This window comes from Sus scrofa, chromosome 7, assembly GCF_054392235.1.
Source record: "Sus scrofa isolate SSC_HxYL_T2T_F1_AM1 chromosome 7, Sscrofa_HxYL_maternal_Yorkshire_Landrace_v2.0, whole genome shotgun sequence".
In the NCBI taxonomy this organism is placed as follows: Eukaryota; Metazoa; Chordata; class Mammalia; order Artiodactyla; family Suidae; genus Sus; species Sus scrofa.
In genome coordinates this window covers 66,759,081-66,784,053 of record NC_139389.1, presented here as the reverse complement: position 1 = coordinate 66,784,053, position 24,973 = coordinate 66,759,081, and the positions used below count along the sequence as shown (strand labels likewise).

The 24,973-nt window shown below is 46.2% G+C and overlaps 1 protein-coding gene, 1 long non-coding RNA gene and 1 other non-coding gene across 23 annotated transcripts in view; 2 read left to right on the top strand and 1 right to left on the bottom strand.

Annotated features, from left to right (window-relative positions):
- Positions 1-22,279, bottom strand: part of SIN3A (SIN3 transcription regulator family member A) — a 73,704-nt gene extending 51,425 nt beyond the window's left edge. For 5 of the 21 annotated variants that reach the window (XR_014810527.1, XR_014810531.1, XR_014810530.1 and 2 more), the window contains exon 1: positions 17,893-18,157. The gene's annotated coding sequence lies outside the window, so the exon portion shown is untranslated. Of the gene's footprint in view, positions 1-2,011; positions 2,143-11,423; positions 11,599-12,406; positions 12,465-17,056; positions 17,256-17,892; positions 18,158-18,451; positions 18,594-21,917 lie in introns of those variants that run through there. The other 16 variants (XR_014810528.1, XM_003482238.5, XM_084968713.1 and 13 more) reach the window with 15 other exon arrangements.
- On the top strand, positions 2,081-2,187 carry LOC146401644 (U6 spliceosomal RNA). Its single transcript, XR_014811758.1, has one exon. It is a non-coding gene; the product is annotated as a U6 spliceosomal RNA (small nuclear RNA).
- LOC146401643 (uncharacterized) lies at positions 18,788-20,197 on the top strand. Its single transcript, XR_014810552.1, has 2 exons — positions 18,788-19,035; positions 19,725-20,197. It is a non-coding gene; the product is annotated as an uncharacterized LOC146401643 (long non-coding RNA).
- Positions 22,280-24,973: the final 2,694 nt, after the last annotated feature.

The following is a 24,973-nucleotide window of genomic DNA, read 5'->3' as shown; positions in this document are numbered from 1 at the left end:
GAGCAGCCCTGGAAAAAGCAAAAAGACAGGGGAAAAAAAAAAAAAAAAAATATATATATATATATATATATATGTATATATATATATACACACCTTTAAAAAAGACACCACTATCGGGAGCTTGAGGTTAACAGATGCAAACTATTGCTCTTGGAATGGATTTACAATGAGATCCTGCTATGTAGCATTGAGAACTATGTCTAGATACTTATATCACAACACAACAATGGGAGGAAAAAGTATGTGTACATCTATGTGTAACTTGGTCCCCTGCTGTACAGCAGGAAAACAAACAAACAAACAAAAAACACCACTCCCGTGGGGGGAAGATTAAAACAGTCATAGATCTCAAAAGCCACTCCCCCTCCATCTGAAGCAAGCCTCTTTTTGTAAATGGGGGTGGGGGGAGAGCTTTTTACCCAATTTCTAAATCCACCAGTCCCTCTTTCTTTCATTCCCTGGGAGCATGCATGCCCTGAGGAGAAGCAGTCCTCACAAGGACTCTGCAGGTCCTTACCATCAACCTCAACCTACCTGTCACTCCAATGCTGAGCTCTGAAAGTGTCTTTGATTTTTCTTACACCTCACAAACCTAAGTTAGACCCTGGCACAGCAGAGCAATTTCTGTTTCATTTGCAAGCTGGCCATTTTTACTATTATCTTTTTGTAAATCTCAAGCCATAAATACCCTCTCTGTTGACTATAACTTTAGATCAAAGGACTAAGTCTCCCAAATTTATGTATAATAGTATGTTGAACCCAGCTAACTGGAATTGAAAACATACTGCTGACAGCTGCTGAGGGGAAATAATTTAAAATGTCTAAACTGGTTACATTTTCCTAGGCGTTTCCAGTATAAAGTAGCATATTTAGCTCAGTATTTTGAACCTTTTCAGACATATTAAGAGATTGGAAATATAGATTTATATATGCCATTTGATACTTAAGAACTATCAGTCAATTGACTATGAACACTCAATTTCACCTTTTGGAGATAAGGAAATAGGTCTAATAAATGCACAGAGTGTAAAGTCTTAAAGACTTTTGGGAGAGTTCCTGTTGTGGCTCAGCAGGTTACGAACCCGACTGGTAACCATGAGGATGTGGATTTGATTCCTGGCCTTGCTCATTGAGTTAAGGATCTGGCATTGCCGTGAGCTGTAGTGTCGGTCACAGACGTGGCTCAGATCTCACGTTGCTGTGACTGTGGCATAGGCCAGCAGTTATAGCTCCAATTCCACCCCTAGCCTGGGACCTTCCATATGCTAAAAGATTCGGCTCTAAAAAGCAAAAACAAACAAAACAACAAAGAAACTTTCTGTCTGCTAAGTCTACGTACACCCATGATCTAGATCATGGTTTGGTTTTTGGGTTCTACAAGTTTGTAACCTAGATGCTTAAACTTACCTGAAATTAATCTCTGTAACCAGAAGCCAGCCAATATCTCATAAATGGAAAACCAAATTTAGATCAGAACTATGGATCAGAACATAGAACTATGGAAAAAAGACTGGAGTTCCTATAAAGACCTGGATTCTAGTCCTAACTCTGACTGGATGCTGTATAACTTTGGTCCTATTTCCTTATTTGCAAAAGGATATAATTAGAATATAGTAGTGATTCTTAAATGCTGGTCTATGGGCCAGTCTATAGGAAAAGGAAAGAGAAGGGGGGAGAAGGAATTGCTGTGAGAATAGATTAAGTATTAAAAACTATGCTTTAGGGAGCTCCTGTTGTGGCACAGAGGAAATGAATCCAACTAGCATCCATGAAGATGTGGGTTCAATCCCTGGCCTCACTCAGTGGGTTGGGGATCTGGCGTTGCTATGAGCTATGGTGTAGGCTGCAGACGCGGCTCAGATCCTGAAATTGTTGTGGCTGTGGTGTAGGCCGGCAGCTGTAGCTGCGATTCAACCCCAAGCCTGGGAACTTCCATACACCATGGATGAGGCCCTAAAAAGCAAAAAAACAAAAAATAAAAACTATGCTTTATTCTGAGATCATGTCCTACCTTTTAGCTATTAAAATATCATCACTTTTACAAACTGATTGTGATTCTGTAAAGCATTTAACTTCATTCTTGCTTGTTTCAGCAGCACATACACTAAAATTGGAACAATATGGAGGAGATTAGCAGGGCCCCTGAACAAAGATAACACACAAATTTGTGAAGCATTCCATATTTTTTGTAGAATCTAATTTTAAAATAATATAAATGAACTTATTTACAAAACAGAAACACAGATTTTTGGAAACAAGCTTATGGTTACCAAAGGGGAAACATGGAAAGGAGGGATATACCAGGAGTTCGGGATTAACATATACACATTACTATATATAAAAGAGAGGACTTCCTGTTGTGGCTCAACGGTAAGGAACCCAACTAGTATCCATGAGGACACAAATTCAATCCCTGGCATCGCTCAGTGGGTTAAAGGATCTGGCATTGCCGTGAGCTGTAGTGTAGGTCGCAAACTCAGCTCAGATCCCACGTTGCTGTTGCCGTGGCTAAGTCTTCCATACATGGTATCAAATTATATCAACTCTGCTATCAGTTGAAGTGCTCCTCACAACAGTCCCGTCAGATGAACACACCGAGAAGCCAACTGAGAGGGAAATTATACTCAAATTAAGAGACATGTTCAAGGTCACATAGCTGGTTAAAGGATCAAGAGGCTAGACACACTCCTTCTCCTTGGAGTACATGAACAACCTGGAGTAGAAATATTGGACAGACTAGAGTATCCTCCTTGCAGACAGGTACACTGTAATTCCAAACTATAAAATATTTGAATGCCAAATAATGGAGCTGCAAGAGTCAGGCACAAAGCTACTTTCAAGCCCTGCTTTGGGTGACATTTTTATCTGCCACTATGGTCTCCAACTATTTCAGATTTGAAGCTTACCCTGTAAGGAAGACAGCAATTTAAAAAGGAAAAAAAAAAAGCAGTCTGAGGGACAGATACTAGTTAAAGACTAATGTGAACAAACAATGGCAGCAGAACACTAAAAAGTCATCTAGCCATGTATTATAATAATGAGTGGGAATAGCTCCAAATCACCTTGTAAAGGAATCATAATTCCCAAATAAAGCAAACAGAGCAAGGTAATTTTGATATTGCAGGGGAGTTTTCCAGAGTAGGACAAAACAACTTGCTAGCGAATGGGATAGGTTCCAGACAAAAGTTAGAAGGGCAGAGGTAAAAGCTAACTCTCTCAGAAAAAGAAAAAGAAAAACATGCTTTCTAGTTTTACAATCTAAATATCTTTAGTCACAATAAAGAGTTGGCCTACCTAGAAATCCAGGCATTTCTCCATAATTATTAAAATCCAAATGGAAACCCCAACTTTGAGTATCTTTTTCATTTAGGTCAAATTTCACAAATTAGTTTAGGTGGAAACAATAAAATTATTTTAGTAAAGATAAATTCAAAGTGCACTTCCCATTGTGGCTCAGCGGGTCAATAATCCTACTAGTATCCATGAGGATGCAGGTCTGCTCCCTGGCCTTGCTTAGTGGGTTAAAGAATCTGGTGTTGCCAAAAGCTTCACTGCAGGGTCGCAGATGTGGCTTGGATCTGGTGTTGAGGTGGCTGTGTGTGTAGGCCAGAAGCTGCAGCTCCAATCTGACCTCTAGCCTGGGAACTTCCATATACCACAGGCGATGCCCTTAAAAAAGGCAGGGGAAAAAAAAAGATAAACTCAAAACAGAGTTCTCCTATGGTGCAGTAAGTAGGTTAAGGATCTGGCGGTATTACCACCGTAACTTAGGTCGCTGCTATGGCGCAACTGGATCTCTAGCCCAGGAATTTCCAACTAATGGGGGTGTGGCCCCCCTAGAAAAGATAAGCTCAAAGTAATAGTGTGTATAGAACAAACCACCCTATTCTGGAGGCTTTTAAGTATACAATACTACTTTCTTTTTGAAATGCACTTAATTTATGGTTGATCCTTTAATACCTCTTGATTTTGTGTTATCTTGAATTAGGAACACTTTAAGGCTCTTTTATTTATTTATATAATGAAATCTTCTGAAAAAAAATTATTTATTTATTTTGCCTTCTTTAGGGCCACACTTGCAGCATTAGGGAGGTTCCTTGGCTAGGGGTTTAATCAGAGCTGTAGCCGCCAGCCTATGCCACAGCCACAGCAACACAGAATCCGAGCCAAGTCTGTGACCTACACCACAGCTCATGGCAACGCTGGATCCTTAACCCAAAGAGCAAGGCCAGGGATCGAACCCACAACCTCACAGTTCCTAGTCAGATTCGTTTCCGCTGCACCACGACGGGAACTCCTCAGTGAATACTCGTGAAAAATGGAAAGTTTCTCCTCAAAAGCAAAGAAATTTATATCAAAGCATTAAGTGAATGAATGTAATTACTTCAACTCAGTAAAACTGCCTGACATAGTCTACTTCAAAATCTGACCACTTTATCACTTCTGGATTTAAATCTGCTAGAATATGAAAAGTGTTCCAGAATAAATGAAAAAGCCAATCTGTTTATATTTCCCATATTACTCAAGAAAATTAATAACCCATTCTTCTTAAAACGCTATAACATATAACCCATTCTTCTTAAAATGCTATAACATCTGATACCCAAGCCTCCCCTGAACACAGTTTCACATTCTTTCAATGAGATGGTCCCCAACCTGGGGAGATTCTACCCCCAGGGCCCATTTGGCAATTCTGGAAGACATTTTTGGTTGTCACAATTCCAGAAGGATGCTACTGTCATCTCATGAATAGAGGCCAGGAATGTTGTAAACATCCTACAATGTACAGGACAGCCCCTCACAACGAAGAATTATTCAGCCCAAAATGCTAACGGTGCCAAGGTTGAGAAACCTCGGTGTAATATAATGACAATTCCCCATGACATACCCCCTCCTTTTAAATGTCCCTACCCTTGGGCATATGGAAGTTCCCAGGCAGGACAATGAATTTAAGCCTCAGCTGTAACCTACACTGCAGTTGTGGCAAAGCCAGACCCTTTAACCCACCTGCTGGGTCAGGGATGGAACCTGAGCCTTCTCAAGCCTCTGCAAAGACCCTAGCCCCTATAGTCAGATTCTTAACTCACTGACCCACAGCAAGAACTCCCTGACATATACCATTTGTGAGCTTTGGTGGGGTTATGTCATACTATGGTGTCACAGCAATTTTTACCAAGGTGGCTCAGGACAATCATCTTGTATGTGCAGAAGACATCACTCTTTTCTTCATGACATGGATTCACCTTTCACACTCAGTGTACCAGAAAAACATCATTATCATTTACCATTTGGGTTTAAAGCATCTTTACTAGAAATTTTAGTAAAAGAAATTCCCTTATGGCACAGTGGGTTAAGGATCCAACACTGCCGCAGCCGTGGCACAGGCTACAAGTGTGGCGCAGGCTTGATCCCTGGTCTAAGAATTTCCACATGCCACAGGTGCAGAAAAAAAAATCTTTTTAGTAAGAATTTAAATAGCAAATCCAAATTTTTATTACATATTTCCTTGGTTTTAAAGATATAAATACCCAAAACAGGCAATAAATGCAGTTAAAATGCAACTGACTAATCAACTGTCATGAATGAACCTGAACTTGGAACATAGCCATTCTATAAAATTTTCTCTTTTGGCTGAACCTACAGCCTGTGAAAGTTCCTGGGCCAGGGATTGAACAGGAACCACGGCAGTGACCCAAGCTGCTGCAGTGACAATGCCAGATCCTTAACTGGCTGAGCCAAAAGAGAATTCCTTTAAGTTTTTATTTTAGATCTCAAATAAATCTCAAGTAAAGTTGTAGCTTATTGTCACCTTTTTTTTTTTTTTGGCTTTTTAGGGCCGCACTTGTGGCATACAGAAGTTCCCAGGCTAGGGGTCTAACTGGAGCTGTAGCTGCTGGTCTATGCCACAGCCATGGCAACACAGGATCTGAGCCGCATCTGCAACCTACACCACAGCTCACAGCAACCCCAGATCCTTAACCCACTGAGCAAGGCCAGGGATCAAACCTGCGTCCTCATGGATGCTAGTGAGATTCATTAACCGCTGAGCCATGACAGAAACTCTGCACATTGTTACTTTTGAGCCCTTTTTGCCCTCGTATCATCAAACACAACTTTGAAAAACTTAGTTCTTAATTTTGTTGGAGAGGACAATCATGTTCTTTGCTCCATAATTGCAAGCATTCTCAGTTTTAGACTAATAAGTACTACCTAGAACTATCAATCCAATAATTTTTTTCATTTTTTCATGTTTCCTTCTTATCACCTTTGTATACACACCTGTCTTTGCCAACTATCTGCTTATAAACCGTACTAAGTTTTGGTATAAAAGCAGCCCTAAAAGATGAAAGAATACCATCTTTTACATTCTTTTAGCAAACTGGAATGGTTGTGATTCTTGTAGAAAATACTGCATTCTTGGAGTTCCCACTGTAGCTAAGTGGTAACAAATCTGACTATATCCATGAGGATGAAGGTTTGATCCCTGGTCTCGGATCAGTGCGTTAAGGATCTGGCATTGCCATGAACTGTAGTGTAGTTCACAGACAGCTGGGACCTGGCATTGCTGTGGCTATGACGTAAGCCGGCAGCTACAGCTCTGATTTGACTCCTACCTAGCCTGGGAACTTCCATATGCCACGGGTGCAGCCCTAAAAAAAGAGAAAATATTGCATTTTAAAGTTCTTCCTGCTGAATGATTCCTGGATGACAACACCATATTTCTTCCCCCGCCCCCCTCAGAAATATATTATCCACTCAAATTTTTCAGTCTGAGAAAATTCATCTAGGGTATTGTCACCTGAAGACTCAAGTCTGCAGCTTGACTTACACACTCAATTCTACCATCATCATTACAGCCTAGAGTGCTGCTATCTGTTGCAATTCACCTACTAATTCCTCTAATAAATCCGCAATGTCTTCCTTTGTTAGTTTTCTTCTCTTTGCCATTATAGGACGAAAATGAAAGGTTACAGGTATGACATGTTGAATAAAAGCTTTAAAAAATTATAAAAATAGTAGTATAAAGAACTGTCATATACTCTTCACCCAGAAACCCCAAATGTTAATAACTTACATGTTTAAGATGGCATCCCCCAACTTTTTTATTTTATTGAAGTATAGTTGATTTACAATAGTGTGTTAATCTCTCTGTATAGGAAAGTGATTCAGTTACACATACATATTCTTTTGCGTATTCTTCTAATTATGGTTTATCATAGGATATTGAATATAGTTCTCTGTGTTATATAGTAGGACCTTATTTATCCATGCTATATATAATAGTTTGCTCTGCTAATTCCTAACTCCCCTTCCCACTCCCCCACCCCCTTGGCAACCACAAGTCTGTTCTCTATATATTATAGTGAATCTGTTTTTGTTTCACAGATATGTTGATTCGTGTTTTGTTTTGTTTCCTTTTCTTTTGTGGATTCCCTGTGGCATATGGATTTCTTGGTCAGGGATGAGATCTGAGCCGCAGTTATGACCCACATCACAGCAACACTGGATCCTTTTAACCCACTGTGCCAGGGGTCAAACCTGCCCCAGCGCTTGAGACACCGCTGATCCTGCCGGTGATCCCCTCGCACCATAGTAGGAACTTACACTTTCTTTTTTTTTTAGGCCTGCACCTGTGGCATATGGAAGTTGCCAGGCCAAATGTCCAATCAGAGCTATGGCTGCCAGCCTACACCACAGCCACAGCAACGGGGTATCAGAGATGTGTCTGCAACCTACACCACAGCTCACAGCAACACCAGATCCTTAACCCGCTGAACGAGGCCAGGGATCGAACCTGTGTCCTCACGGATACTAGTTGATTCATTTCCACTACGCCATGATGAGAACTCCTAACTTACACTTTTTTCATAGATGCTTCATAAATGCTTTGGACAAAGCAGTAGGAAAACTGAAGTGAAGCAGTGATGACTTAATTTTACTACTACATCATCCTTCTAGGCAATTCCATCACTCTTCAGTTTTCTTATTATTTTTTTTTTTTTTTTTTTTGTCTTTTTGTCTTTTGTCGCTGTTGTTTTGTTGTTGTTGTTGTTGCTATCTCTTGGGCCGCTTCGCGGCATATGGAGGTTCCCAGGCTAGGGGTTGAATCGGAGCTGCAGCCACCGGCCTACGCCAGAGCCACAGCAACGCGGGATCCGAGCCGCGTCTGCAACCTACACCACAGCTCACAGCAACGCCGGATCGTTAACCCACTGAGCAAGGCCAGGGACCGAACCCGCAACCTCATGGTTCCTAGTCGGATTCGTTAACCACTGCGCCACGATGGGAACTCCAGTTTTCTTATTATTTTAGTCTTTTTTAGCATAGTTGGGAATAACTGATGAGTAATGATAAAGTAATTCCTAACATGATGAAGGACCAAAATGTCTTTCAAGATATAGAATAACTAAGATCATTAAGATCCCACAATACAGGTCAGATGTATAAGTAGTAATAACTAAAAAGAGTATATTCCATTATGGCAAGTTTATTCCTCTGTAGCAATTCTCTGCATTATTTTTGCAACTTTTTTTTAAGACAAAAATTATTTCAAGGTGAACAGTTTTAAAAAATTAAACATTAATAGTAGGGGAACATAAAAGAAGGAAATCATTGTGTCTCCCTATTCTCAAGGACATTAACATTTAGTCTGTGTGACAAGGTTTCTATAAATTAACTGGGAATGGAACAAAACTATGGACTAAGTGTAACAGAAGATATGCTCACTAAAACTATAAAGAAAGCATTATAAAGAACAGAACTCGTAGTTCCCACCATGGTACAGCGGAAACGACTCTGACTAGTATCCATGAGGACTCAGGTTCAATCCCTGGCCTTGCTCAGTGGGTTAAGGATCTGGCGTTGCTATGAGCTGTGTTATAGGTTGCAGACATGGCTCAGATCCCATATTGCTATGGCTGCGGCTGGCAGCTGTAGCTCTGATTTGACCCCTAGCCTGGGAACCTCCATATGCCACGGGCACAGCCCTAAAAAGCGGGGGGAAAAAAAGAGAAAGAAATACAACTCAAAGCAGTTCTAAAGAGGATAGATATGTAGATTTGTCACTCATCTCATACTGCCTCTATCTTATTACCTATATTTCTATCCCCACGCAGACATGGACACACAAATCTTTAACCATCTTTGTATCCTCCAATTGCCTAGCTTACTGTTTTGCTGTGGTAGAAACCAAATCAGTCATTGATTCCTGCACGCATCCTCTACTATTTAGTACTTATTGAGTGCATATTATGCACCAGGCATTGTTTTGGGAGCTAGGGTAAACTCTCCTCCCTTGGGAAGTTTACATTTTAGTGAGAGAAATAGACAGTAATCAACAAAATGTTCAGAATATTAGACAGTGACAAGTGCCAAGAAGAAAGAGCATGGAAGAGTTTTTGAAATTTTAGGTCAAAGTAACCAAACAATACCTCACTAATAAGGTAACTTGTAAGGGAACTAAGTAAATAGCTAGCCATGTGGAAATCAGGAGAAACATTATATAGGCAGAGTGCACAGCAAATGCAAAGACTCTGATGTACATACATGCTTTGTATTTTCCAAGAACAGCAAAAAGGCCATGTAACTGGAGTGAAATGGAGGAGAGACTAATAGGAAATGAAGTCAGAGAGGTAACAGAGTTGGGGGTAGTAGGTAGGGAGCATATTATGTTTGCTCTCATAGGGTCTCAGATTTAATACGCAGGATGAAATGGGAAGCCACTGGAGGGTTTTACACAGAGAACCACCTGGGTTGCTTTGTAGAAAACAGACTGAAGGAGGATTTCCCTTGTGGCACAGCAGGTTAAGGATCCAGTGCTGTCACTGCAGTGGCTAAAGTTGCTGCTGTGGTGTGGATTCAACCACTGGCCTGGGAACTTCCACATAACACAGGTGCAGCCAATTAAAAAAGAAAAGAAAAAAGAACAAACTGAGGAGGGGCAATAACAAAGGTGCTACTGAAATAATCCAAGCTAGAGATATTAGCGGCACTCACTGCTGAAGTTGGGGGTTAAGTGGTCAAGTTCTGGATATTTTGAATATAGAGCAAATAGTATTTGCTGATAGACCACTTAAGAAAAAAACAGAAAGAGATATACCTATTAGACATCCAAAAGGAAATATGAAGTGGGTCACTGGATTTGTTTATCTACAGTACAGGTGAGAGGTCCCCAGTGAGAGGCAGAAATTTGTTTTTTTTTTTTTGCTATTTCTTTGGGCCGCTTCTGCGGCATATGGAGGCTCCCAGGCCAGGGGTCGAATCGGAGCTATAGCCGCCAGCCTACGCCAGAGCCACAGCAACGCGGGGTCCGAGCCGCGTCTGCAACCTACACCACAGCTCACAGCAACGCCGGATCGTTAACCCACTGAGCAAGGCCAGGGACCGAACCCGCAACCTCATGTTTCCTAGTCAGATTCGTTAACCACTGCGCCACGACGGGAACTCTGAGAGGCAGAAATTTGTTAGTCACCAGCACTGCGTGGATTTTCGAAAGGTAATATAGAGCAAAATATAGTGCTCCATAATCAAGCACATTCACATTTCTGTACCAAGAGACAACCTAGATCAGGCTGAGCCCCTAAATTAGTCCTAGAACCAAACTTACAAAACAAACAAACAAAATTCTTGCATTTCAAAGTTGTGGATAATGAACTGTGGCTCTGTATATCCTTCAACAGCTTGCAAATCAACACGCCTAGCCCCAGAGGATACCAGCAGGACTGAGGAAGCATCCATTGTCATAACGGTGGTAAATAACACATACAAAAAAGAGAGTGAGGACAAAATCAAAAGAAATGAGGGGCAAAAAAGAGATGTATCAGTTAGAAATTGCTACCAATAAATGCCTAACTAATTTTGAAGTTAAATGCCAACTAAGGAGTTCCCGTCGTGGCGCAGTGGTTAATGAATCCGACTAGGAACCATGAGGTTGCGGGTTCGGTCCCTGCCCTTGCTCAGTGGGTTAAGGATCTGGCGTTGCCGTGAGCTGTGGTGTAGGTTGCAGACGGGGCTCGGACCCCGCGTTGCTGTGGCTCTGGCGTAGGCCGGGGGCTACAGCTCTGATTCGACCCCTAGCCTGGGAACCTCCATATGCCACAGGAGCAGCCCAAGAAATGGCAAAAAGACAAAAATAAATAAATAAATAAAAATAAATGCCAACTAAAACAGAGGTACCCTCTAGTTAGCAAACGAAGGCCATTAGAGTTCATTTTGTTTGTAAATTATCTATCACCTACTGTGTGCCAGCACTGCCTTTGGCACTAAGGCTATCAAAATAAAGTCTAAATCTATATGAACTGTGAACCACTGGTGCAGCTCTCCCTAAGGGGAGCCAGTATAAGGTTGTCGCCCTACAAATGTACAGAAACAAAAAAAATCTGCACATAAAGTTCCTATTATGGCGCAGCAGAAATGAATCTTACTAGTTGCAGGTTCAATCCTTAGCCTCGATTGGTGGGCTAAGGATCTGGGGTTGCCATGACCTGTGGTGTAGGTCACAGACTTGGCTCAGATCCTGTATTGCCGTGGGGTAGGATGGCAGCTGTAGCTTCAATTCGACCCTTAGTCCGAGAAAGTCCTTATGTCACAACTGCAGCCCTAAAAAGCAAAAAAAAAAAAAAAATCTGCATGTGGTTATAACTGACAACAGATCCCACCGGGCGGTCTTCAGAGGAAACAGACCCCAAAAGAAAGTTACATAATTAAAGGAAGTCAAGGAGTTTTTTTTGTTAATATGTTGTTAAAAGACAATCAAATGATTGTCTAAAGACAATCAGAATTCACATTTTAAAAGAAAAATGTCAGAAAAACAAAACTTGAAATATTGGGAAAAAAATGTAACATAATAATGGCAGAACCCCAGAGTTTCCATTGCGGCTTAGCTGTAACGAACCCAACTAGTATCCATAAGGATGTGGGTTCGACCTCTGGTCTCACTCAGATGGTTAAGGATCCGGCATTGCCATGAGCTGTGGTGTAAGTTGCAGACACTACACATCCCTTGCCTTGTCGGCTGGCAACTACAGCTCCGATTTGACCCCTAGCTTGGGAACTTCCATATGCCACAGGTATGGCCCTAAAAAGACAAACAATAATAATAATAATAATAATGGCAGAACCCTGATTCAGACTACAAGTATGCTGCTGGATGGGTTTCTTTATTTGACCTTAACCTCTACAAAAAACAAATACCCAGAATTAATTAAACTGTAATAAGAAAAAATAAAAATCCTAAGATATTACTTCTACTGTTCACTTATTAAAGTAGCAGAAACATTAAGGCATGTGAATGAAAAGAAGTATTAGGAAGCAATAATTAACCATATTAATATATCTTGAGCTAGACATAGTAACAGCAACAAGTTATGCCAAGTCCATAATTTCTTCACTGGGACTCTTTAACTACCTTCCAAAGCAGTGGAAGCAGTCACATCTGCACACTGAGGAGAACAGGATCACCAACTCTGGAAGACAGACAATTCATTTTAATACAATGCCATCTCTTTGATTATTCCAAAGCACTCTGACAGTATTTTGAGAGATCTAACAACTCCCCTCAACAGGATCTATGATTTTAAACTTCTCTCTTCCATTTCTCATTTAGTAACCCCCCTTCATCCATCCCTAAGGTGGGCTCTCCTCTGAATTTCTTATAGCTCTTTGTACATGACTCTTATACTCTAAGGGATTGATGGGTAGTAAATTCATATTATGCGAATATTTACCTTTTCTTCTAAGAATATAAACTTCTCAGGGACAAAGACTCTTCCTGCATTAGCCCAGAGCTATTTAAGAAGATGCTCAAGGAGCTCCCCTCATGGCTCAGTGACTAACAAACACCGACTAGGAACCATGAGGTTGTGGGTTGGATCCCTGGCCTCGCTCAGTGGATTAAGGATCCAGCGTTGCCCTGAGCTGTGGTGTAGGTGGCAGACACGGCTCAGATCCTGTGTTGCTGTGGCTGTGGCATAGGCCGACAGCTGTAGCTGCAATTTGACCCCTAGCCTGGGAACCTCCACATGTCACGGGTGCAGTCCTAATAAAAAGATAAAAAAAAAAAAAAAGACAAAAAAAAAAAGATGCTTGATAACCTTTAAAAATTATGAATCACCATGTTGTATATCTGAAACATATAATACTGTACATTATACTTCAGTAAAAAAAAAAGTGGTCAAGAATGTATGTTGAGGAGTTCCCCTGCGGCCCAGCTGGTTAAGGATTTGGCATTGTCACTGCAGCAGCTGGGGTTGCTGCTGTGGCTGTTTGATCCCTGGCCAGGGAACTTCCATATGGTGTGGGTACAGCGCCCCCCCCCAAAAAAAGCAAAAACAAAAGCACATTGACTCAATTCGCCTTTAGAATCTGAACCCCAATCTTTCCCCCTCAAACCTGAATTCAAAAACACATTACTGATTCTTCTAAAAATTAAACACAGGGAGTTCCCGTCGTGGCGCAGTGGTTAACGAATCCCACTAGGAACCATGAGGTTGCGGGTTCGGTCCCTGCCCTTGCTCAGTGGGTTAACGATCCGGCGTTGCCGTGAGCTGTGGTGTAGGTTGCAGACGCGGCTCGGATCCCACGTTGCTGTGGCTCTGGCGTAGGCGGGTGGCTACAGCTCCGATTCACCCCCTGGCCTGGGAACCTCCATATGCCGCGGGAGCAGCCCAAGAAATAGCAACAACAACAACAACAAAAAAGAGACAAAAAAAAAAAAAAAAAATTATAAAAATAAAAAAAAAATAAAATAAATAAAAATTAAACACAGAATTACCACATGACCTAGCAATTACACTTCTGGGGATAGACTTAAAAGAATTCAAAGCAAGTACTTGAAAAGATATTTATACACCTTTCCTAGCAATATTACTCACAATAACCAAGAGGTTAAAAACAACCCAAATGTCCAGCAACACATGAATAAACAAAATGTGGTATATACATATAACGGAATATTATTAACTGTAAAAAGGTAATTCTGATACATGCTACAACATGGATGAATCTTGAAGACAATATTAATATTCCAAGTGAAATAAGGACGAATACTGTATAATTCCACTGACATGACATACTTACAGAAGTCAAATTCATAGACACAGGAGAGTGGTGGTTGTGGGGGAGGGGTTAGAGGTGAGGTTTAACGGAGTTGTTATTGTTTAATGGGTACAGAGTTTCAGTCTGGGATGATGAAAAATTCTGGAAATGGATGGTGATGACAGCTGCACAACAATGTGTATGTACTTACTGTCATTGAATTGTACATTTAAAACAAGTAAAATCATAAATTTTTTATGTTTATATGTATTTTACCACAACACGCATGCACGCACGCAAAACCCCACCCTGCTCCTTCTCTGTTTATTATCCTTAGACAAGAACCAGGTGAAGTATAGCATTAGGAGCATGGACTCTGGAACCGGAAGGTCTGGGTTCAGATTCTGGCTGTCCCACTGTTTTCTTAGCCTTTTTTTTTTTTTTTTTTTGGCTTTCTGCCATTTTCTTGGGCCGCTCCTGCGGCATATGGAGGTTCCCAGGTTAGGGGTCAAATCAGAGCTGCAGCTGCCGACCTATGCCGCAGCCACAGCAATGGGAGATCTGAGCTGTGTCTGCAACCTACACCACCACTCATGGCAACACTGGATACTTAACCCACTGAGCAAGGCCAGGGATCGAACCCGCAACCTCATGGTCCCTGGTCGGATTCGTTCACCACTGAGCCACAAGGGGAACTCCTCCTAAGCTTTAAAAAACAGATTTCGAAGAACCCACTATGAAGGTTTTAGTGAAGATTAAATTGGTTGACAAATGCATAGTAAAGGGCTCAATAAACGTAAATTCTTCTTCTTCTTTTTTTTTTTTTTTTTTTGGTCTTTTTAGGGCCACAATGCAGCATATGAAGTTCACAGGCTAGGGGTCGAATCAGAGCTGTAGCTGCCGGCCTATGCCACAGCCACAGCAATGTCAAATCCAAGGTGCATATGCAACTTGCACCACAGCTCATGTCGACGCCGGATCCTTAACCCACTGAGCAAGGCCAGGGATTGAGTTCACATCCTCATGGATACCAGTCAGGTTTTTTACCACTGAGCCACTACAGGAACTCGTTATTCTTATTATTCAAGGAGACAGAGGGTGTAATTTGAAAAAGCATTGAACTATCATCTTTATAAGAATCTACAGAAAATAAAGCTTAACAAACTCTTGGTTGCTGGAGTTATCCAGAAGAGTAGGAAAGTCTTTTAAGAGTTCCTGTTGTGGTACAGCAAGTTAAGGATGAAGCACTGTCTCTGAGGAAACTTGGGTGGGATCCCCGGCCCATTGCAGTGGGTTAAGTATCTAGTGTTGCCTCAGCTATGGCGTAGGTTGAAGCTGTGGCTCAGACTTGTTCTCTAGCCAGGGATCTTCTATATGTCATGGATGAAGACATTAAAAAAAAAAAAAAAAGTAAGAATAGGAAGAAAGCCTTTTAATGCACTTCATAGATTACTGAACGTCATGGATATTATCTTAATTCCAACTAAAATTCACAGTCACTAACATCTGCCTTGCATAGCTCTCCAGTATCTTGCCTGTTTACACTGAAGATGTAAACAGAACCATGCTCTGCCAGTAATCTTATCAAATTACTACACATCTCCTTCCCTAAAAAAACATAACAAGTTTTACTCTTTAGGTGAAACCTTCATAATTACAAAATGCCAATCTATCTAGCATCTTTGACGAAACTATAGTATATGATATTGATATTTGAAGAGGTAAGAAGCATTTATGAAAACTTTCCTAATGCAGCATATCCAGGCTTTTACTCAAATTCGTAAAGCTTATGTGGGACTTCTGACCCTGACTCACCAACAGACAACATATTCTTTAAGGGCATGAATTAGGTCTTCTATGTTTCCCAGCACACAACACTGCAAGTTGGGAACAACTATGTGTTAACCAAACTTTCCTCAATGATAAATTCTCCACTGCCTTCATTATCTTTGTCAGTATACAGCAACAGGAAAAACACCCAAGTTTTCTGTCTCTACCACAATTCTATTACAGTCACCATAACCAAACTGAAAAGCTGCTGTCACCATTGCTACTTCCTTAGCTAAGAAGGTGAGACAATCTCTTCACATGAGTATAGCACAGGGCACCAAGCTCTCAGTCCCAAATGAGCAAAGCACAAATCTAGAATTTAACTTCGGTTTAGTTAATTAGCCAGAGGGCTTGCTCAGATATTAGTACATAAGTAAACATACTTGTTTATTTTCTCACGAAAAACAATGAATGAACATAAGTAATTTATCTTAAAGAAAATGTCTCAACTCAGAGCAATAACCTCAATTAAAACGGTTCATCAAACTTGAAACGTCATAAGGCAATTCCCAATACAGGCTGTAGGGCAACACTACATAAGTCACATACACAAGGCTACACTAGTCCTCTATTCACCCTACTCTAATAAAATAAGGCAAGAACACTAAATTTTACAGAATATAAGTAGAAAGTGGTCTAGATGTTCTAACAGAATTACATAAAACCAGAAGACTTTTCAAGACCATATAAAGTTATCTAAATTGCAACTTATTTCTTAGTGAAATTAAGCTTACACAGCAGGACCATCTGTACAATTAAAGCATTTGAAAATGCAGGAGCTGAAAAAATTGGAATTTTCAATTCAAAGTCTGAGTTTTTTTTAAATGACCATCTTTTATAAATAATCATCTTTAACAGTAAAATGTAAATCCAACCCTTTCTTTTCTAAATCTCAGCCTTGTGAACAGGAGCTGCCACAGCCTTTTTTTGGCTGAGTTTGAAGTTCCAAAGCACCTAAACAGTGGCCAAGTCTAACTAACTACCCACCGCCCCATTGGCTCAAAGGAAGCCCCGCCCCGTACAGCGAAGGCAACTGCACATCAAGGGAACTCCAGGAAAGGTTGTCCCCGGCCACATTTCTAGTCTCTGAAGACACTCTGCCCATCCCCCACCATCAGCGCTGCGGAAGCCCGGTCACAGCACGAGCAGCGCTGGACCACAGACTCCAACGAAAGCTCCTTGAGCAACCCACCCCAATAATTACAACCGAGAGAGGAGTGGCGGTGACTGCGTTCCCACTCTTCAGGCTGCACGGTGTCATCTATATAGCATGGAGCAAATCAGAGACAACAGCTCTGGCACCTGGCCCTCGTGCCCAAGGCAAAAGGCACGGGCGAGCCACCAGAGAAAGTCCTGACACCTCCATAGTTCGCAGTCGGGAGGCCCCTCCCACCCACCGAGACATAGGGCGGGGCAAATCTAGGCGCCGCGACTCCCAGCCAGACCGGACAGCGGGCTTTCCCGAGCCCCGCCTCACTTGCCAAGGAGGCGGAAACCAGGGGGAAGGGGGAGGATCGCCAGGGGGAGTGGCATTGCCGCTCCGTACTGCCCCTCCGGCCAACCCGAGCCCGGGAAGGCGGAGGAAGGCAGACCTCACGCCCCCTCCCTGCCGCGCCCCGAAGCCGCACGCGGGAGACCCTTGACTTATCAGGCCAGTACAAGGCAGCCCAGCCAAAGCCCCGCCCACCCCGGGAGGACAAGGGGGGGGTGGTCGGTCGCAAATAGCACAGAGCGCAGGGCCCCGCCCCGCCCCTTTCTCCACAATCGCACGCGCGCGTCGGCCCCGCCCCTGAGCGGCGGCGCGAGAGCCCGCCCCCTCCGCGCGCACCGGGTCTACGCTCTCCTCCCCCTCCCGCACCAAGAGCTACCCCGCTCCGCCCCCCACCCCCCTCACACATCCACACACCTCCCGCCCGTCCGCTCTACGGGAAGCCGAGGAGGTCAGCCCCCCCACAAATACACACCCTCGAGTCCAGCGTTACCCGCCAACAGGCTCTCCGCCCCAACCCCGGTCCGGCATGCTCTTACCGCAAAGCTACTCGGGCCGCTCCTCACTGCGTGTCCCTCTCGGCGTGAGCCTCAGGCTCAGCAGGGAGGCCCCGAGAACCGCGCGGGGCACAGGCCCGCCAAAGAGAACTGGCAGCCTCCTCTTCGCTAATGAAGCGGTCACAGGCCCCGGTGCCCAGACTGGGAAGGAGGGAGGGAGGGAGGGAGGGAAACTCCGAGGGGGGAAGGGGAGGGGGGGAAGATGGAGAAACCGTCTCCGCCGCCTCTACCGCCGCGGCCGCTTCTCTGTTACCCGGGAAATCCCGCCCACTCCCCAGGCCCGCCCCGCAGAGGGAAGAATCAACTTCGCTTCGCCACTGGTCGCACTATCCGTCAGTTAAAGGTTTAGCCAATCGTCGCGCCCTGCCTGCCGACTGCCCGCCCCTTCCCCCTCGGCCGGGAGGGGAGGGGGAGCCGCTCACCTTCTCCACGCCCCTATTGGCGGGGAGCTTCCCTAACTCAACCCCGCCTATTGGAGACGAATTGCCGAATCCCACCCCCAAGCCGCAACACTATTGGAGGAAGCAGGGAAGCTCTTCACCTCTCATTGGAGGACTCCACGCGTCCCGCCCCGTGCCGTCTCAGCTACAGGCCCAAAAACTCCGCTCCCGCCCTCGCCGGTCATCGCAATGGAAGGCTACCCCTCGCTCTCTGACTGCCCCAGGAAGGTAAGTAACCTATGTGGGATAAAATGTCCGTGAGACTGGGCTCCTCCTACTGCACCGCCTGGCCAGGCCCTGCCCCCAATCATCGGATTGGGTAGCTTGGCGCCGGTAGGATCCTTTATTGGCCAGGATGCCCGTCTAGGAAGAAGCTGACTCCGCCCTGCGCGAGGAGGCTGAACCTTAGCAGTCCTTTTGTGGAATGTTTACACTAGAGACTGAAGAGCAGAGAGTTCCAGGGCCCGAAACAGGAGGTGGTGCGGAGCTCAGCAGCGGGAATCCGATGCCCTGGGACTTGAAAGGGAGGGACGGCAGCATCGCCACCGTGGAGGACCCGCTTACAAAAAAAGAAAAAAAAGAGAGAACCTCATATTTCCTATCCAGCTTTCTCATTACAGTTTACATTTCCGCACGCTGCCTCCTTGCAAACACAAATATCCCAAGCAGCCGACAGCTACTTCCAGTAAGTAAAATACAAAATTATAGGTTAGACACCAATGCCAAGGAATAGCCCCAGGGGTTGCTCAGCCCGCAGCTAGGGGTGACTGCATAGTTCTAAAGCCGACACTCCCTAAACCTGAATATGCAGTCCTAAAAGGGCGGAGATAACCAAAATAAGGGCAGGGCCCTAAGAACCAACGCCCTGGCAAGCCTCCGGAAGGCGGAGCTTGAAGTGTAAGACACTCGCGATCTCCAAAGCAGATCTGGAGGCATCCTCTAACTGGAGGAACTGAGAAAGGAGACTAAACAGACCATGGCATAAATGAAACTTCGCTCCACACTTCAGAGAAAAAATAAAAAATTCCAAAGTTGGGGACAAAAGTAATAACAGCTATATTTCCTCCTCCTTGGCGAGCGAGTGTTAATGACAGTCCCTAGTCCCTCTCTGTGTAGGTAATACAGCCTTGACACAGAGAGACAAAGTGCCTGAGATATCTCGGTTGCTTTTATTTATTCAGTAAATAGGACGAACTGACACTGGCCTTGCTTGGAGGGCGCTCTTGGAGCGCTAGGAGAGGAGGGGGCGGGACTAGTTTTCCCGCTCTCTTCCGCAAAAGGGCTACTCCCCCTAGAGAGCCCAGTGGGTAAGCAAGGGCCAGGCCCCAGGTAATTCACTCCTAAGTCCTAGCTTGTCTTCCCTCGGCAATCAAGCGGAGACGTCAAGAAATGAGTGCGGGCAACAGGTGGGCCTGACTCCAAGCCGCAAGGACAAGCAGCGAACTGTGAACTCCATGAATAGCCGACAGTTGGGGGCAGTCTCGCCGAGAGCCAAGCCTTGCTCCAGGAAGGAACTCAAAAAATAAGTCACACCGACGAAACAGAGGAGACCCCCATGCCAAACCTCTAGAGATTACGAGAAAGCAGCATTTATGCAGAACTGGCCGTGGGCTAATTTAACTCTGCGCCGTCCCCTGCTCCCTAGACTGGGTGGCACACGGTGCTCCCACATGGACATCAAAAACCACTTGGAACCCAAGCCGAATCGGGCCGCCCTCGACTCCTCTGTCAAGAGGGGGTGAGCTGCGCGGGGTCTTGCCTAAGGTGTCCAGGCCAATCCTAGGTTGCTCAGAGTTTTAATAAAGCCAAATAAGGTCAGCAGCTGCTTTGCGCTGAGAAGAAAACACTGCCAGCGTCCGCAGCATTCTGAAGCTTAAGCTTAGGACGATCTCCTAGAAGTCGAGAGTCGCGGGAATAACCAGGCCACAGTGTCAGAAATTTAATACTTGGCCGAGAAGGGCAGACCCCCTCCCTCCTCCCAAATCCTGCACAATCCCGGAAGCTAAGCCCCCCAAATTCACTCTACGCCGTAAAACACTAACTTCATCGTAAAGTCTACCAGATCTCGAGGCTTGGAGGAATCATTGTGTGCCTTCTTGGCTCTCCCCGCCCCCCTTGCCTAGGGCTTCAAGCCCGGGACTTCCGGGCGGGAGGACAGTTCGAAGGAGCAAGGCGGGCCTCACACATGTGCTGAGCGCGCACACACGCTAGGGAGGGGGCGGGGAACAGGGTGGACTTCCCCCTCCTAGCTCGATCCGCCGGAGGAGGAGGGGCTATATATGCCACCAATCAGGAGTAGGGGCGGGACCTTGCGCCTCACGTAAGCCGCAGGAATCCTCCCTCCGCCCTTCATGGAAAAAAATCCTAGCAACTTAAACTCCAGCCCGGCCTCCGATAGGCGGAGCTCGGGAGAATGTCATCCAATCAACAACCGAGAAGGAAAAAAGGGAGTCTCTCCCAGCCAGTGGAAGACAAGAGAAGGCGGGCCCTCTTGAGGAGCCCGAGATGGGTGGAAGAGAGAGAGAGAAAGGCCCCGCCCCTCAGCTCCGCTCCCAGCCGGTTGCACAAGCCGTCGCGGGAGTAGATAGTAAACAGGGTAGGCCAAGGAGTGGAGGCAGGGGCAGCCTAGCGTTCCGTGGGCCCGGGCCCCTGCGCCCCCTCTCGCGGCGTCGCCCCGCCCGACTTCGGCGTTTCGCGCCGGCGCCCCGCCTCCCAACCCGCGGCCGCCATCCCGGCTGACAGGCGCGCCCCCCGCGCCCCTCCCCGCACGCTGATGCATTTCCTTTTCCCGATTCTGAGCGTGGAGACTGTTTTCCCAGTTTCCGACCTTCACTGCCCCTTTCAGGCCACCCCCTCGTGGGCGCGCTCACACGCCTGCGTCCCCGCCTCCACCCCATCCGCAAGCGAGGAGCACGACCGGGGGATGGGAAGGGAGCTGCCGCCGCCTTGGGGTGGGCGGGGAAGGAGGCAGCTCCATGTTTGCAAGGGGATCAGCTGGGGCCGTGAGTCGAAGCCGCCGAGTTCCTGGAGGTTTTCCACACCCCCGGGCCGTGTTCCGGCGCCGAATGCTGGCTCTACTGCCACGGCCCGGGAGTTCGGAGAACCCAGACCGGCGCATGGGGCTAGTGCCGAGGTGCGGGGGCTCTTTCCGGTGGCTTCCCCCGGCTGCCCCTCCCGCAAGTCCGGCGTTGCCCCCGCCCCCAGAGTCCATAACAACCGCGGGCCCTAGGCACCCGCGCCTCTCCTGAGCGCGCCCACCGCCCCCTCGGACAAGTTTGCAGACAGAAACAAAACCCTCGGGCGGCTGCCGCCTTCGCCCAGCGTCGTTAGCGGGGAAAGCCACGGGCCCCGGCTCCCTTGCTAACTCCAGCTCTCGACCAACTCCGGGCGCCGCGGACTCAGTGGGCCCGGCCAGCCGGGCTCAGGCCGCCGCCCCCTGCCGAGCCCGCGCGCCGCAGCCCAGGCCTGGTTCCAGTCGGTGTACGGAATCTCCCCTTTTTTCTTCTTTACAATAATTTTTTAAGGCATTCCAGGAGCGAGGAGGATCTCCTCCTGCTGGCACCTTACCCAGTTCGCCGCCGAAACCTACCGAAACCGGCCGCTCGGTGAAATAAACTAGGCAGCACGGCCGGCACACTGGCGACCCCAGGCCGGGCCGACCCCCTCCCCACGGATCCGGCCGGGCTTGGAAACACACTGGCGAGCGGGCGGCGCCAAGAGCTCTCCTTCCTGGCCTGCCCCTCGCCTCCCTCGGCCGCCGGACTCCAAGCTCCCCTAGCTCCGTCCCAGGACCCGTTGCGCCGGTACCAGGGCGCACTGGCCGAAGCGACCGGCTGGTGAACTAGCCCCCCAAAACGCCCAAGATTGGGGAGACCAAATTAAAAGCAGCTGTTTAACATACCTTCCGAGCCAGGCGAGGAGTCCTGAATGGGGGGGAACGCCCCCCACGGGCCATTGGCTCCCCGCTGCTCTCGTCAGTCATCCTGGGCCCGCCTCCCCGCCTTGCTCCACCTCTTCCCCTTCATTGAACGCCCCCTCCCTCCAAAAAAAAATCCAAATAAATAGATTAAAGTATCCGTGAGTGTGAGCCGCATCTGTGACAGAGGACCCTATATCGAAGGTACCGCCGCTTCGAATTTCTTGAGGCCTTTGGACTGGAAGGAGACCTACTGTGACTCGGAGATCCTCTGGGTGGACACGGAGGAGGAGCTAGCCGGGCTACCCAGCCCCTACTTCCTTCACACACACACCCCATTTGGAACTGAGCAGAGGGAGGCGGGTAGGGATACCCTAGCGACTGGCTGCAATGTCCCGACTCCCCTGGCTGTGTAACCTAACCGTGGACGGCCCATTTTCTGTTAGGCGACTGCCTAAAAATGAACGGTGTAATTGGAAAGTCGTATGTTCCGGGCAACAGGCACTTGCCTGAGCACTTTCTGGGGTGAGGCAGACAGAGTCATACCGCACCTGCTGCTTGGGTGCGATTACAGAGACTGAATGAGATGCTCACTCTGCACTATCCAAGGACTCCAGATCTATCTACCTGAGGAGATGCTACAGAAAGAACTAAGGCAATGCAGAAATGTATATATAAATAGACATCCACAGAATCTCGGAGCAAGGAGCTTCTTTCTGAGGAAAAGTGGTAAAGTCTTCCTGGAGGAGGTGGCACGCAAGTTGGGTCTTAAAGATTTCATCAGGCGGAAGTGGAGGGGCAAGTCATTTTCAGCAAAGGACACATAGAGGTGAATGCAAAATATTAAGAAACACTAAAAGTGTGGCTGTAGTCATGAAAATCAGGTTTGGAAAGATGGAGTCAGAGAACAGAACACTATACTACCTTGTTAAAATTCTCAGGCTTGCACAGCAGAATGTGCAAGCAACATGACTGGTCACAAAATCACGGGCCCAAAACTATGGTTTAAGATGCTCAACATCCCAGCAGCTGGATGGATTCTGAGGGTAGGTTGAATGAAGCGTGCCTGCAGGCAGGAAAGTGAAGCAGAAAGGCTGTTGTAATAATGGGTTTGGAGATTACAGAGTTACATATTCTGGTGGGAGGGGTGGGTGGAGAGAGCCAAGAGGTTTCATCTCTCTCCAAGCCCCCAATCCAGAAACCCTTCCCTATCAGCAGTCCTCACATCAAAACTCTGCCTCACATGCCTCTGTGAATCATTTGTAGTGTTTTTGTCATAACTTTACACCAAAAGAGTTTTGGCAGGGGTAGCAGGGACAGAGGCTACCCCACATATCACCAAGCCTGGGGCCAGGGTACACAGTGGGTGAGGAAGAAAGACTTATTGATTGATGGATCCAGGTAATTCATGTGAATGATGTAGAATGTGCAGAAAGTGAAGGGCCTTAAAGTCCTGTGAGCAGAATGGGAGTCTGCTGCCAGTTAGGCTATCCCAACAATTCAGGTGAGATGTAACGAGGACTTGACCAGGGCTGTGGCTATGGGTAAGCAAGAATACAAATGGAGAACTGCAGTGGCTTGGGTGCTGTGGAGACACTGGTTCAATCCCCTGTAAGTACAGTGGGTTAAAGGATCCAGCATTGCTGCGGCCGCAGTATAGGAGTCAGTCCCTGGCCCAGGAACTTCCACATGCATGGCTGTAGCCGAAAAGAAATTTTTTTAGTAAAAATAAAACCAGAGAGATGTGGTTGAGAAAGACTGAAGACTACTGGGTGACCGATTCAGTGTGGGTAATGGAGGGAAAGGAAGAGTCAGTGGCAGTGACCTGGTGCGTGAAAAGGTAGAAGACCTTGAGGCTAATGGTTCAGTAATCTGGGTTCTAGATTGATCACCACTAATGACTTGGTAGAATACCTTTAGACAAGTCCCTTCCTCCCTGTGAAATAGAGCCTCAGGTGCCTGTAGAAAGACAGGCTCTAAGGACACTTACTTCACTCAGAGTCCATAGGATGGGGGTCTAATGGGGAGGGAGGCTTGCCACTAAGGAGAAAGGGCAGGTGGGTAGAAATACTGATTTGGGGAGGGAAGTGGGTCATCTCAGAGGACTAGAATTTGGGTGGTAGCTTGGTTGATGGAATCACTAAGGGAGAGTGTAGAGGGAGAAAGTCCAGGAGGCGAAAATTATTCAGTGGAAGGCCCAACACCTGGCAGGGCCATGGAGGTTGAGGTTCATTATCAGATTGGGGCTCTGTAGAGTAGAGGCCAAGTCTTTTGTTTGTTTGGGGGAGGGGGGGTGCTTTTTTTCTGGCCGCCTGCGGCATATGGAATTCCTGGGCCAGAAATCAGATCGAAGCCTCAGTTATGACCTACACTGCAGCTGTGGCAAGGCCAGATTCTTTAACCCACTGTGCCAGGCTGGAGGGCGAATCTGCATCCTGGCGCTGCAGAGGTGCCGTCAATCCTGTTGTGCCACAGCAGAAACTCCAAAGACCAAGTTTTTCTTTATCAGAATAGAGATCCAATGTCTGGAGCTCCATCTCATATTTGTCCTCTATTTCCCAAGAGGCTATGTCTTAAATGAAGGCTAAACAGATACTGTGTGATTGTGAGATAAGGCAAGGCAGAGTGGTAGAAAGCAGAAAGAACATTAGTCTGGAAGTTGAGTCCCATGGTTTCCATTTAGTCTTCTTATTATCTGTGCATCAGC